This window comes from Odontesthes bonariensis, chromosome 11 (genome assembly GCF_027942865.1).
Source record: "Odontesthes bonariensis isolate fOdoBon6 chromosome 11, fOdoBon6.hap1, whole genome shotgun sequence".
In the NCBI taxonomy this organism is placed as follows: Eukaryota; Metazoa; Chordata; class Actinopteri; order Atheriniformes; family Atherinopsidae; genus Odontesthes; species Odontesthes bonariensis.
Genome location: NC_134516.1, coordinates 5,949,287 through 5,961,327, shown reverse-complemented (window position 1 = coordinate 5,961,327; position 12,041 = coordinate 5,949,287). Strand labels below are relative to the sequence as shown.

At 41.4% G+C, this 12,041-nt stretch overlaps 1 protein-coding gene across 1 annotated transcript in view; it reads right to left on the bottom strand.

The window, feature by feature from the left end:
* The window catches only part of crfa4 (cytokine receptor family, class I receptor 4), a 63,409-nt gene extending 51,767 nt beyond the window's left edge, over window positions 1-11,642 (bottom strand). The window contains exon 1 of the mRNA XM_075477343.1: window positions 11,311-11,642. The gene's annotated coding sequence lies outside the window, so the exon portion shown is untranslated. The remainder of the gene's footprint in view (window positions 1-11,310) is intronic.
* Window positions 11,643-12,041: the final 399 nt, after the last annotated feature.

The window sequence follows — 12,041 nt, the reverse complement described above, 5'->3', positions numbered from 1 at the left end:
AGATAAAAGTGATCTTGAAATTATCTTAAAAACCTCTTCAAATGAAAAAAAAAGCTTGTTTCATGTGAAACACGACTCAAAACAATTTGTTTTCAAGACTTTAATTTAACAAGATATTCCAGATGTATTGTCTTCAAACAAGTCCCTATATCTGGCTGAAATGGTGCTTGTTAGGCAGTTGTGTCTTATATTAAGTGTAATGAGATATTTGGACTAGAAATGAGACAAATATACTTGGTAAGACTTTGATTTTTTTCCAGTGTAAAGGTAGAAGTGACATGAAAACAGGTGACGGCAGACCACCTGTGCCTCTGTCTGGTATCCAACCCCAGCCAGCCTCTTCCCGTTCGAATACTCAGCTCTCAGCTTATTCTAAAACTGTGAATCCTATGGAGACACCCGTGAACAAACAGGGAATCAGCTCAGAGTGCAGCCATGACTCAGACCCCTGAGGTGGCTTCACTTCTCTGCAGCGAAATGCATCGAGTGGTGAAATCCTGAACAGCCACAGCCATGGGCGTCGCACCCGTGGGGGATGGGGGGTGTTTCGACACCCCCACTTTTACAGCAAGATGATTTTACCTTTTTGAATTTTCAATGACCAAATAAAGTTTTAACAAATCATAAAATGTGTTTTAAAGATTCTGTACCCTCTTTAGAATAATTCTATCCAGATTTGAGCAGTGTAACTATTGTAGTTTCCATACAGGACCCAGTTTAGGGTGATCAAAATGCAAAAAATGCATGGATATGGCCCCGTTTTGCATTTTCACAACCCAGAAAAAGGTTTCACAAATTCCAGACAAGGTTTTAATTAATCTACAACCTCTTTAGAATAATTCTATCCAGATTTGAGCAGTGTAACTATTGTAGTTTCCATACAGGACCTAGTTTAGGGTGATCAAAATGCAAAAAATGCATGGATATGGCCCCGTTTTGCATTTTCACAACCCAGAAAAAGGTTTCACAAATTCCAGACAAGGTTTTAATTAATCTACAACCTCTTTAGAATAATTCTATCCAGATTTGAGCAGTGTAACTATTGTAGTTTCCATACAGGACCCAGTTTAGGGCGATCAAAATGCAAAAAAATGCAGTGAAATGGCCCTTTATGCCCATCAATTTAATTTCGCGAATCGGATGCCAACTTCAGCATCGTGTCTATGGGCTTGATGTGGCGGTCATGTAACACCCCCACATTTAAAATCACTGCTCCCCCCCTGGCCACAGCAGATGATCCCATGGGCTGCTAAAGACTGGAGGAGGTGGAAAAGCATTCAGCCTCCGGACTGAAACAGAGTGGGTTTCTCGCATTAGTAGGCCGCTATTGTAGGAGTAATTAAGCACACTTCTTTGATACCTCTAAACAAACTCAATGTGTACTGTTATTGTATTTGCACATGGTTTATGATTTATATTTTGAATACTAATGGTTACCTTCCACCAGTGTTATTGAAACACTGTTCACATGAACAGTTAAACGTGAGTTCTTGAATGTTTAGTCCTCATATTTGATATAGTTGAACATTGAAAGTTGTACAACTAAAACTGAAGATTTGATAAGATTTATGTGAGGTTTGATGCAATATTCTGCATTTTAGACATTTAAACCTTAAACGATGCATCACAGAGTAGAGTGTAATAAATATGACCTTGTTTGTAGGTCAGGTTTTTCTAGAGGACGCTGCAAATCCGGATCAGGACGAGATTCTGGTCGAGACCGGTGGCGAGCCAAGACTTGCGACGGAGATACACACGTACACACTCACATACATTCCCATGAACCTTTTAAAAAAAACAGGTGCACCTGCAACAAATTCTTATTTTTTAAGGGCCCTTTAAGAGTTAAAGATGAAAATAGCTTGGGTAGGCCTGTGAGAGCCCAAAGACGGTGCAGGCCCGCAGGCACAGGGTGTTCTACAAAGTCTAAAAAGATGCATGTGGAGGCATTACAAAAATGTATATATTGAATTTGTATTTTTCATCGAAAATGTACCGAGCCCTTAAAATGACATGGCAGAGTAAAATGAAACCCAAGGGTTTCTCGTGCCCACCAGAAAAGTTTTGCGTGGGCACTAGAAAGTTTCTCGTGCGCACGAGAAACTTTCACTTTATTGTAAAACCGTGTAGGTTAGGCAGCAGGACGGGCAGAGAATAGCCACGGCTATTCAGAGACAACACGGGAAGCCGGGCAGCCTCTCCCATTCTCTGGCGAAATTGCTACATCTTCAATGTTAAATTGACGATAAAACAGTTATTCACAAAACACAAGATATGCCCAATACTGCATTTACTTTCATAACTACAACATGTTGTCCTGTAGCTTAATGAAATGATTTGTTCTGAAATCGCCGCCGTTCACTGAGGAAATCATGTTATGAAGCCGCTACTAACAGCCAGGCTTCCGAGGCTGCTCGGCGTCTCTGGGGGAAAATTAGACGTGGGCGTGTCAACATGAGGGGCTGTGTTGGGATGATTGGAGTTAGTGTTTGTCCATCATGAGAGATGTTGTGGCAGCCGAACTTTTAAGCGGGGAGAAGCACGCTGGAACTTCAGTCCCAAAGCGGATACGAAAGAGACTGGTTGTCTGTGAAAGTGCTGTCGGAGTTTCACTCATTTCCCATCGTTTCCATTTCCATCCTTTACACACATACACTTTTGTAAATATTACACTGTAAATAAGAAACACATCCTTGTTGTTTAGAAGTTTTGTCAATCATATTCCTGTTGTGCATTTGTTTGTCGTGTTAGCTAGTTTTGTCACAATGGCGTAATGTGGGCTCTCCCTGTTTTAAAAGTCAGCAGCCGCTACTGATGTAGGTCTGTCAGACGCAGGTCAACTTTCTGCGGATATCAAACCGCGTAAGTATCCTGGGCCTAATTCTTTAAGTTTCACGTTCCCACCAGAAAGTTTCAGGTGCGCACGAGAAAGTTTCAGGTGCGCACGAGAAACCTTTGGGTTTTATTTTACTCTCATATGTCATTTTAAGGGCTCCGTAAAAATGTATACATTCTTTGAAAACAATACTGCCTGAAACAGTTATCTACAGTCTCCGTTTCTTACTTTGAATTCCTCTCAAAAACGCAGGAAATGCCTTTTCAGAGGGTTGAATTTTCAAAATTTTTCGGGGGGGGCATGCCCCCGGACCCCCCTACAACAAAGTCCCAAATATATACAAAAAGAACCCCCCCAAGCAAAATCCTGGCTACGGGCCTGTCTACTAATAACCTAAAACCGAATAAAGTTTGAGGCTTTTGAACACGCAGCTGCTGGCATCTTTATTTCCAAACCAATTCAGACCATTTCCCTTAAACGCTGTGATTTCTCCAGTTTCCATGAAGCCGTAAAGGCCACAGGGCAACGAGAGGTCTCTGTCAGGCGCACAGTTCCTCTCTGTGGTCACGACACAGCGGCCGATCCCACAGCGATAGGTCTTATCTGGAGGATGTACGCTGCTCTACAGCTCTCGCTGTCCGCAGAGCGCGGCGCACCGAGCAGCACGCACACTCAGGAAAGGCAGATGTGAACAGACAGGGGCATTCGATCCACTGGGAGTCACATGTTTTAGTTTGGAATAAACACTGCAGCGTTACATAATCCCACACAAGAACATGTGCCGTTGCTCATTTACAGACAGACACATGGTTATCATATCAAGAACAGGTTGACCAAACAGGCATAATGAGCACAGTGAGAGGGGCAGTTCACTTCAGACCGATTAGATATGAGGGCTAATTTAACAGCCATCAGGGTTACACATCAACCGGGCCGCAGAGCAGCGGTGCTGGGATCTGCCAGCGTTGGTGGAATTGTGTACATCCTGTAGTTTTTGTTGTTTCCTGTGCAGGAACCGGAGGAAATGATACGTATGCATGTGAGCTCAACACGAGAGGAGTATTCCTCGTCTGTATTTTCAGAGGTTTCACAGGTTTTTAATGCGATCATAACCAGGAAATCACTGCTCTGTTATTAAAGGGACAGTTCGCCTCTTCTGACATGAAGCTGTGTAACATCCCATATCAGCAACATCATTTCTGAACATCTTCTTACCCCCTGCTGCGTCCTGTGAGCAGAGTTCCAGCCTCGTTTTGGTGTTGATGAAGGTAGTCCGGCTAGTTGGCTGGGGTTTAAAAAATAAAGCGTCTTGCTTCTCAAAACAATATGCGTTCAACAGAGTAATACATTTGTATCACAAAATGGTTCTCCAGGAAAAAGTCAGACCTCACAATCTCTTGGCCCTATTTTCTCTCCCTTCGTATCACTGCCTGCTGCCGACAGCCGACAGCCGCGCCTGTTACGCTGTTTGCTGCTCGGAAGCAGGAGACTGCTCGCTCTGCACTTCGGTCTGCACAGCAGGCAGGAGTTTTGTCATTTTATCCACATAAAACTCAGTAAAATGTCTTCAGTCGGATCTTTTTCATGTTTTTCTGTCATTTTATCCACATAAAACTCAGTAAAATGTCTTCAGTCGGATCTTTTTCATGTTTTTCTGTCATTTTATCCACATAAAACTCAGTAAAATGTCTTCAGTCGGATCTTTTTCACGTTTTTCTGTCATTTTATCCACATAAAACTCAGTAAAATGTCTTTCAGTCGGATCTTTTTCACGTTTTTCTGTTATTTTATCCACATAAAACTCAGTAAAATGTCTTTCAGTCGGCTCTTTTTCATGTTTTTCTGTCATTTTATCCACATAAAACTCAGTAAAATGTCTTTCAGTCGGATCTTTTTCACGTTTTTCTGTCATTTTATCCACATAAAACTCAGTAAAATGTCTTCAGTAGGATCTTTTTCACCTTTTTCTGTCATTTTATCCACATAAATCTCAGTAAAATGTCTTCAGTCGGATCTTTTTCACGTTTTTCTGTCATTTTATCCACATAAAACTCAGTAAAATGTCTTCAGTCGGCTCTTTTTCACGTTTTTTTTTTCATTTTATCCACATAAAACTCAGTAAAATGTCTTCAGTCGGATCTTTTTCACGTTTTTCTGTCATTTTATCCACATAAAACTCAGTAAAATGTCTTCAGTCAGATCTTTTTCATGTTTTTCTGTCATTTTATCCACATAAAACTCAGTAAAATGTCTTCAGTCGGATCTTTTTCACATTTTTCTGTCATTTTATCCACATAAATCTCAGTAAAATGTCTTTCAGTCGGATCTTTTTCACGTTTTTCTGTCATTTTGTCCACATAAAACTCAGTAAAATGTCTTTCAGTCAGATCTTTTTCACGTTTTTCTGTCATTTTATCCACATAAAACTCAGTAAAATGTCTTTCAGTTGAATCTTTTTCACGTTTTTCTGTCATTTTGTCCACATAAAACTCAGTAAAATGTCTTCAGTCGGATCTTTTTCATGTTTTTCTGTCATTTTATCCACATAAAACTCAGTAAAATGTCTTCAGTCGGATCTTTTTCACGTTTTTCTGTCATTTTATCCAAATAAAACTCAGTAAAATGTCTTCAGTCGGATCTTTTTCACGTTTTTCTGTCATTTTATCCACATAAAACTCAGTAAAATGTCTTTCAGTCGGATCTTTTTCACATTTTTCTGTCATTTTATCCACATAAAACTCAGTAAAATGTCTTCAGTCGGATCTTTTTCACGTTTTTCTGTCATTTTATCCACATAAAACTCAGTAAAATGTCTTTCAGTCGGATCTTTTTCACGTTTTTCTGTCATTTTATCCACATAAAACTCAGTAAAATGTCTTCAGTCGGATCTTTTTCACGTTTTTCTGTCATTTTATCCACATAAAACTCAGTAAAATGTCTTCAATCGGATCTTTTTCACGTTTTTCTGTCATTTTATCCACATAAAACTCAGTAAAATGTCTTTCAGTCGAATCTTTTTCACGTTTTTCTGTCATTTTATCCACATAAAACTCAGTAAAATGTCTTCAGTCGGATCTTTTTCATGTTTTTCTGTCATTTTATCCACATAAAACTCAGTAAAATGTCTTCAGTCGGATCTTTTTCATGTTTTTCTGTCATTTTATCCACATAAAACTCAGTAAAATGTCTTCAGTCGGATCTTTTTCACGTTTTTCTGTCATTTTATCCACATAAAACTCAGTAAAATGTCTTCAGTCGGATCTTTTTCATGTTTTTCTGTCATTTTATCCACATAAAACTCAGTAAAATGTCTTCAGTCGGATCTTTTTCATGTTTTTCTGTCATTTTATCCACATAAAACTCAGTAAAATGTCTTTCAGTCAGATCTTTTTCACCTTTTTCTGTCATTTTATCCACATAAAACTCAGTAAAATGTCTTTCAGTCAGATCTTTTTCACGTTTTTCTGTCATTTTATCCACATAAAACTCAGTAAAATGTCTTCAGTCGGATCTTTTTCACCTTTTTCTGTCATTTTATCCACATAAAACTCAGTAAAATGTCTTTCAGTCGGATCTTTTTCATGTTTTTCTGTCATTTTATCCACATAAAACTCAGTAAAATGTCTTTCAGTCAGATCTTTTTCATGTTTTTCTGTCATTTTATCCACATAAAACTCAGTAAAATGTCTTCAGTCGGATCTTTTTCACATTTTTCTGTCATTTTATCCACATAAAACTCAGTAAAATGTCTTCAGTCGGATCTTTTTCACATTTTTCTGTCATTTTATCCACATAAAACTCAGTAAAATGTCTTCAGTCGGATCTTTATCACATTTTTCTGTCATTTTATCCACATAAAACTCAGTAAAATGTCTTTCAGTCGGATCTTTTTCATGTTTTTCTGTCATTTTATCCACATAAAACTCAGTAAAATGTTTTTCTGTCGGATCTTTTTCACGTTTTTCTGTCATTTTATCCACATAAAACTCAGTAAAATGTCTTCAGTCGGATCTTTTTCACATTTTTCTGTCATTTTATCCACATAAAACTCAGTAAAATGTCTTTCAGTCGGATCTTTTTCATGTTTTTCTGTCATTTTGTCCACATAAAACTCAGTAAAATGTCTTCAGTCGGATCTTTCTCACGTTTTTCTTTCATTTTATCCACATTAAAACTCAGGAAAAAGTCAGACCTCACAATCTCTTGGCCCTATTTTCTTTCCCTTCGTATCACTGCCTGCTGCCGCCTGCCGACAGCCGCGCCTGTTACGGTGTTTGCTGCTCGGAAGCAGGGGACTGATCGGTCTGCACTTCGGTCTGCACGGTCTACACAGCAGTCTGCCAAAGGTCTACCTTTTACCACTTGAGTACCTATATGTACCTTTTGGACCCAGGTACCTTTAGGTCCAATAATTAACCCTGGGGGGTACATTAGTATAGAGACTGTACCTCAGGAGATAAAAAAGGACTCGTACCGTACCCCTACTCTGTATTCCTCCCCTAAGGACTCCAGCACTTCCTGGATATCTGCTGGCAGAAAGTTGCTGTGCATTCAACAGTTAGCGTATAAAACAGCTCCTACTCGCTCTCTCTCAGAGGATTACGGCTGCTGTTTCCTTCCTCTGGCAAACACATCCAACCACAAGTCGTTAAATCTTCAGTGAGTTTTCCATCTGTAACTTGCTTCTGTTCAGACACAGAGACGTGTCAGAGGACGGGTAAAGACCTGACATGCATGGTGAGGATCAGCAGGGAGACGAGTAACACATTTTTCCTCCAGCAGTTAATCAGTTCTTCTTTATGAAGCCGTCTCAGACATCAGAAGGTGGGACCGCTGCCCCCGCTGGCCGACATGCATCCTGCATCATCGGGCTGTTTTCCCTCTTCACTGTGTGGCTAATTAGATTATATTTGCTCGCAGACGGGCAACATTTCCCCGAAGAGGCACAAACAAGATGCCTGCAGCTCTCTCCGAGCCGCTTGTGTAATGAACATATGACGTTAGAGGTCACGATTAGCTCTATAGAACTGAATGTGAATGCTTAATCTGATATTTTACAGACATGAGGAAGCTGGGAGTTTCCCTGCTGCCTCTCCATCCATTAAATCACAATTACGCGTCTTTCATAAGCAAGCGAGCGCCATTCTTAGATCCTTTTCAGGGTCAGGTCAGGATTTCTGATCTACTCCAGGCTGCACAGGCTGTCCTACAGCTTAAATCTCATTTCTACAATTCCACTTCAGCCAGTTGGACCCAGCATGCTTATATGAATGCTACTTGTAATCATAAAAATCTGCAGCAGCAGCTCAGTCGGGTCCAAATATTTAAGGGTCAAACGCAGGAATACATTCACCTTTAAAAAGGACTCTGTGTCAGATGCATTAAACTCTGTAAACCTGATGAAAACTGCTCATTTCAGACATGATCACTAAGCCACAGAGCTGTTCTGTAAAACCAGAAAGGCTTAAAGAATGTCTAATACAACACAGTCATGTCGTGGTCCAGTCTGGAGGTCTGAAGCTTCATTTTACCCCAAATTATAAAGTCGTTTGAGTCAGTTTTCAGCCTCTTCGCCTTTGTCTGTAACAGGTCATAATAATGCTTTCTGGGGGGGTATTCCCCTTCCTATGCAAGAAAAACAAAGTCCACACATCAGGGAGTTATTTCTGCTGCACCTGAACGTAAAAAGAATTAAGAGCTACCTCCAACTCTGCCATCTTGGATCAGTTTTTTTTAACAATGATTAAATGACCAACTTCTAATGGAGGACGATGTGGGCTCTGTAAAAGCTTTTCATCCACATTTCACAGCTAGGCCTTTTGTATTTATTTAAAAAACAAAAACAAAGACGCACATAAGAAAGGCAAATATGAAGTCGACTCAACCAAGCTTCATGTACACATCCTCTAATCTAGAAAAAACTGCCAACAGCCAACACCTCTGTGACAACAGGTTGCTTAATTAGTGCTTTTAGAGTTTTATTTAGTCGTTTTGAGCTCCCAGAATGATGCTCCGGCATCTTTTGATGTGCACGTGGGAGTCTGAGGTGTAACATGAACATCCGACTGCTTTAAAAAAAAGCCCCGCCGGCTCAGACACAGATAGGAAACCATCTTCAAAGTCCAGCAGCCGTCGAGACACGAGCAGCGCTGCGATATGATTAGACACCCTGCATGAGGCGGGACGAAATAAATTAAAGATGTGTTGGTGCTTTTTGAACACATCCACACACAGATCCTCATCTGTCCCCGTCCCTGCTGGTGCGGTTACCACCTCTGAATGATAATACGGGTAATGCTTCCAACATATTCACAGCACTGAGCTTAAAGCAGCCACAGAAAACCTCTCGTTTATCTGTAGGAGTGGCAGGATGCATGAGTCTGACAGTTCCTTATCTGTTACAGCATATGGGGGCGCTGAGAGGCGGCGAGTTCAGAAGCACACAGGAAGAAGAAGTCTTATTGCATCGCTCAAAGATCTTAAAGGGACAGTTTTCCTCTTCTGACATGAAGCTGTGTAACATCCCATATCAGCAACATCATTTCTGAACATCTTCTTACCCCCTGCTGCGTCCTGTGAGCAGAGTTCCAGCCTCGTTTTGGTGCTGATGAAGGTAGTCTGGCTAGTTGGCTGGGGTTTAAAAAATAAAGCGTTTGGCTTCTCAAAACAATATGCGTTCAACAGAGTAATACATTTGCATCACAAAATGGTTCTCCAGGAAAAAGTCAGACCTCACAATCTCTTGGCCCTATTTTCTCTCCCTTCGTATCACTGCCTGCTGTGTAGACCGAGCAGCAAACACCGTAACAGACGCGGCAGGCGGCAGCAGGCAGTGATACGAAGGGAGAGAAAATAGGGCCAAGAGATTGTGAGGTCTGACTTTTTCCTGAGTTTTATGTGGATAAAATGACAGAAAAACATGAAAAAGATCCGACTGAAGACATTTTACTGAGTTTTATGTGGATAAAATGACAGAAAAACATGAAAAAGATCCGACTGAAGAAATTTTACTGAGTTTTATGTGGATAAAATGACAGAAAAACATGAAAAAGATCCGACTGAAGACATTTTACTGAGTTTTATGTGGATAAAATGACAGAAAAACGTGAAAAAGATCCGACTGAAGACATTTTACTGAGTTTTATGTGGATAAAATGACAGAAAAACATGAAAAAGATCCGACTGAAGACATTTTACTGAGTTTTATGTGGATAAAATGACAAAAATCCTTCCTGCTGTGCAGACCGAAGCGCAGAGCGAGCAGTCCCCTGCTTCCGAGCAGCAAACAGCGTAACAGGCGCGGCTGTCGGCAGGCGGCAGCAGGCAGTGATACGAAGGGAGAGAAAATAGGGCCAAGCGATTGTGAGGTCTGACTTTTTCCTGGAGAACCATTTTGTGATGCAAATGTATTACTCTGTTGAACGCATATTGTTTTGAGAAGCAAAATACTTTATTTTTTAAACCCCAGCCAACTAGCCGGACTACCTTCATCAACACCAAAACGAGGCTGGAACTCTGCTCACAGGACGCAGCAGGGGGTAAGAAGATGTTCAGAAATGATGTTGCTGATATGGGATGTCAGACAGCTTCATGTCAAAAGAGGCGAACTGTCCCTTTAAAACAGATGAAATAAGCTCTCCAGCCTGGTGGTGACGAACATTATCAAAGATCACTGCAGCAAACGCTACTGATGTCACTCAAAAACCTCCTCAAGGTCAAGCTGGTCTTTAAACAGCGTTAACATTTTTTAAAAAGTACATAAAATGTTCATATTTCACAAAAATGATGAATGAATTCAACAGTCTGTCCATCCCAGGAAAGTTAAACTTTTATGGATCATATGTTGGACAGTTTGTTCGGAACAATAAAAAGTGTTTTGGGTGAAGTCAGGAACAGCAGCATGAAAATGAGGATTTCATTTTGAGAGTTCAGCTTCTAAGCAGCAACTAGCACACATGAGACCCCCAGTAAGAGAAAAGGGGCTCAGAAAGGAGAGAAGACAGTGAGAAGAAATCAGGTGAAGAGGTGTTGGGTCTCTATAGATCAACCAGGAGCTGTGGCCCTCCAGCTGGAGTCTGTGTTCCTGATAATGCTGCTTTTAGTTAAAAATGACACTGAAAAAAACCCATGAGAATATATCTCTGCATCTTTTTCTAAACTTTTATAATTAAATTTACTCCTAAAGAACTCATGTGCTTTGCCTAAAAGATAAATAAATAAATCAGAAACGGGAGTGAAATGGGCCCCAGACTGAAACAACCTGCTGACCGCCGCCGTGTTTCACTGAAATTCCTCCTGAAAATCAACAACATCGCGACCCCAACTCCAGTCAATCCACGGAGCAACTATTTAACGCGCGTGGGGATCTCAGTTTATCTGTTCCACCTGCACAAAGTTTGGACTTTTCCGCATTTATATCCTCACTGAACCAACAAGTCTGAAGCAGCAGATTAAAAACCAAGAATCCGTTTTACCTCGAGCTGCTGTAAAGCGCTTTCTGAGCCTCCTGCTGCCGCTGCTGCCGCTGCTGCCGCTTCACCGCCGCGCTCCGTGCGCTCCGTGCGCTCCGTCAAACATAAACCTGCTTCAGCGGGAGCGGGACCGGCCGCGAGCCCGTCGATGCACCCAGGAATCCGGGTGAAGAGCGCGTGGAAAGGTGGGAGCTGCTCACACAGCCGCTCCTGCTGCTGCTGCTGCTGCTGCTGTTGTTGCTGTTGTGCCGCCGGCGGAGGAAGAGCGCCCTTTGCTATCAGCTGATTATTTCTGTGCGCCCTCCTCCCTCACTAAGGAGCTTTTCCTCCACCTGATCCCGCGTCACCGCCAAACACCAGCTGGAGCTCCTGCCCTCCATCTAAAACACTGAAACACTTCCTGCTCACTCAGCCCATTAAAGGGATAGTTCGCCTCTTTTGACATGAAGCTGTATGACATCCCATATCAGCAACATCATTTCTGAACATCTTCTTACCCCCTGCTGCGTCCTGTGAGCAGAGTTCCAGCCTCGTTTTGGTGTTGATGAAGGTAGTCCGGCTAGTTGGCTGGGGTTTAAAACATAAAGCGTCTTGCTTCTTAAAACAATATGCGTTCAACAGAGTAATACATTTGCATCACAAAATCGTTCTCCAGGAAAAAGTCAGAGCTCACAATCTCTTGGCCCTATTTTCTCTCCCTTGGTATCACTGCCTGCTGTGCAGACCGAGCAGCA